Source organism: Pteropus medius, unplaced genomic scaffold, assembly GCF_902729225.1.
Source record: "Pteropus medius unplaced genomic scaffold, Ma_sr-lr_union100, whole genome shotgun sequence".
Lineage (NCBI taxonomy): Eukaryota > Metazoa > Chordata > Mammalia > Chiroptera > Pteropodidae > Pteropus > Pteropus medius.
In genome coordinates, this window is record NW_024340701.1 from 12,986,824 (window position 1) to 12,990,649 (window position 3,826).

General features: G+C 34.2%; 1 pseudogene; it reads left to right on the plus strand.

Annotated features, from left to right (window-relative positions):
- The first annotated feature begins 3,379 nt into the window (after positions 1–3,379).
- On the plus strand, positions 3,380–3,498 carry LOC120622953 (uncharacterized; annotated as a pseudogene).
- Positions 3,499–3,826: the final 328 nt, after the last annotated feature.

Below are 3,826 nucleotides of genomic sequence, written 5' to 3' on the forward strand. Positions count from 1 at the left end.
ATAATAAGCCATACAATGATGACCTATGTATGCCATGCTAAAGTATATAATTTATTTTTCCTAAGAGCAATATGAAACCACTGAAAGATTTGAAGCAGCTGAGATAGTTATATCGTCTCTCAATTTGACATTATTATAGTAATGAGGGCATGGAATAACAAAGGGTAGAACTAAGGAAGTGGTAGTGGAAATGAATACAAAGTAACATTTTTAAAAAAGCTTTAGGGATAACCATCTCTAAGACTTGAAAATTGGTTCATGGAAAGTAAGGGTCAAAGATGATCCCAGGTTTCTTATTTGGAGGTAGTTACATAAATACTGGCATACAGGTGGAAGAGCAAGATGGGAGAAGGACAAGATTTTATTCTGAACATGCTGATACTGAGATGCTTTGGAGATATTCAAACTGATATACAAATTTGGATATATGGATTTGGAGCTAAGGAGAGAGGTTGGGGTGAGATAGAAATTTAGGAATTGACTTAGAGATGGTAATATAAGAGTGGATGAGATAACCTACAGAAAGCCTTTAGAGCAAAATGAGCATATGGACAAGGGAGGAAGCACAGGGAATGACAACATTTATGAGGAAAGATGATTGATGTTCCTGTCAATCATCTAAATGGCATTGATCTTTCGATATACCAAATGAAGCCCTAGATTCACTGAAAGACCCTGAGCTAGCCCTATATTGTGTCCTTCCAGAAGCTGTTTACTTTCTCTGCCAAAGTGAAGCCATCCAAGTCAAAAAGAAGTAGCAATTTTGAGTCCACAGAGGAAATAAAGCAATTAATAGAAGAATTAAAACTTTGGTGACTACTTTTTGGAATGACACCTCTCATCTTTACTCCAGCACAATAAGGGACAATGGGATACTTCACTCTTCTTTTAAAATAATTAAGCATTCAAAATACAGGGCTCTATTATACAAGAAAACAGTCATCCATGTCCAACATAACAATATAACAAGACACAAAAAGGCCCTGTTCATACAGTAGTAACAAGTAATATGAACATCTTTTATTTGTTGATTTTTTAAAAAAAACTAATGAATGAAAGACTTCCAAATGATGTGGGCCCTGTGGTTTTTCTCGGACAGTTTAATAAATGAGACCCAGGACTAATTTAAAGAATTTAGCTGGGAATTTGGAGTGGGGCAAAACTGTAGGATGTTTCTTAAGAATCAAAATCAAGTTTTAATGAGTTGGGTGGAGTCGATACAGCCCTGAAGTTCATTCTCCTCTGCGTGAAGGAAATGATCTCACAGTGATAATACAAAGAATATTCATATGATTCATTTTTTAAAAGTTAATTATAAACGGATTTCATAGCTCTGTAGATTCAGAAAGCACATCTATTTCAGTAATTTGCTTATTCTCCAGAAAGGGACTTTATGATTATTTGGAAAAATGTTTGGTCGAGGATAAATTAAACACAATGAATTTTTTAAAAAGTCATGTCAAGTATAATAAATTTCTTACTCTCAGGAATTTTAGCTCTGATCTCTACTCCGTCATAAGATGAACTTCATGTTAGCCTTCTGCCCCTGTAACTCCAAAAACCCAACATTTCCTAAATCCATCTAAGACACATGCTGAAAATTAGGCTGAAGCTACATCCTTGCTCAGCTCCTTCCCCACCAGAAAATTAGGCTGAAGCTATATCCTTCCTCAGCAGGCCTTCCTCTCTTCTTTCTTGGTAAACTACTCATCCTTCGAAATGCCATAGCTTAGTCTTTTGTGAAGTCATCTCCAATTCACTGTGCCTCAATTCTTTGATCATATCCCTATATAAATATTTATTTTTACTACAATTATCCAGCTACCTGTATATCTCTACAGCTGGACTGTGCATAGCTTAATGCCTGCAACACAGTACACATTCAGTACATGTTTTTTGTTATGACATAATTATTCTTCAATCATCACCACCCATATCTATATGTATATGTGTATACATATATGTACATGTCTATCTGTGCTTCTGATTTACTTAGTGAGCTCACAGATATGGTCTCTTGAATCTCAAGACTCAAGATAATCACTTATGACCAGATATTTTTAATCTCATTTTCCAGATAAGGAAGGTGAGAAGAGAGACTCAGAGAAGTCTTTTCCAGTAATCTATGGGAAATAAATGAGACAGAAATCAACTTTTCTTTTGGCTTCAATGCTAATGTAGTGTATTCAATTAAGTAGAATTTTCAGAGCTATGTGCTCATAAATTTATTCTTTAATTTAAATAGAGCTCATGTGTTCAAAATTGAGTTAATCATATCCCTATTTTTATCAGTCATCACTAGTTAATACACATCCTTTTTCTATGTGTTCATAATTTAATATTTCCAATACCCATGAATTTACTACTCATTCACAATTAGTATTTTTTATTTTTAAATGTTAAAATTTTGTTTAGTCTTACAGAACTTAATTTTCTTAATTACTAATATTTATCCACACTATTTTGTATAGTTCTAGTTCCTTAATTTTCATTGCTGAATAATATTCCATTGATGAATATAACACAATTAAACCTTTTCTATTCATAGAAAATTGGGTCATTTTCATATTTTCTCTTTACTATTATGAATGATGCTGCCATGAATATTTCGACATTCATTTGAGTATATACCTGGGAATAGAACTGCTAAGTTGTAAGTTATATATTTAACTTTAGGAAAAAATCCCTCTGTTGCTTTTACAGAGGGATTATAACGATGTATAAACTCATCAACAGGTTATGAGAGGAGAGATTCTCATGATTTATTCTCTGCAATAATTATCATCAGGCTTCTTGAATTTTGTCAGTCAAGTAGATGTGAAATGGTATCTCGTGCTGATTTGCAGTTCTCCAACTGCTAATGAGGTTGAGAATGCCTTTATATACTAAACATATGTATTTTTTATTTGTAGAACTTATTTATGATACAAATTCTGTCATTTATATGCACTGTAAGTATCTTTACCTAGTTTATATCTTGTCTGTTGACTTTCTTAGTAGATGCTGTTTGTGAATGAATGTTAACTGTTAATAGTTTACAACTACATTCTTCTCAAAAGAACTGAACTTAGGCAATAGATCTGCCTCACCCAAACCCTGGGGGGTCCAGCCTGCAGCCACTAACTAATACCATACAGATACAAGATGCCAGTTCCTTTCCTCAAGGCAAAGATTGCTCTGTGATACAAAATTCATGCTTTAGAACTTCCCAAGAAAATTAGGCTGAAGCTACATCCTTGCTCAGCTCCTTCCCCACCCTATACTGGCCTCCTCATTTCCCTAAAAGGTCCCTCCTGAGAGGATGTTCTCAATAAATTACTCAGACAAAATTATCTCAGGTTCTGCTCCTAGGAAATCCAACTTAAGAAACTTTTTTTGAGCCTATGGCCATGCTACCCTGAACAAGCCCGGTCCCGTCTGATCTCAAAAGCTAAGCGGGGTCAGACCTGGTTAGTACATGGATGGGAGACCACCTAGGAAGACCAGGTGCTATAGGCCTAAAAAACAAGAGATTGTAAACTGACAAGGACCTTGCAATCTGTGAGGTCAACCAAGGGTTGCTTCGCCTAAAAAATAATAAAATAAAAGAAACTTTCTTTGAGATGTATCTTCTGATGAACACTTCTTAATTTTAGTATAGAAAATTTTATCAGTCTTGTATGGATTTCCTTTTTTAAAAATCTCTAAATCTCTATTAATTTTTTTCTCCCTATGGTTAGAAAGATTATGATCTGTATTCTCTATAAAAATTTTGCTTTTGACATTTAAGTTTTCAATCATTCTGGAGTTGATTTTTGTATATAGTATGAAGCAGTGATCCAATGAT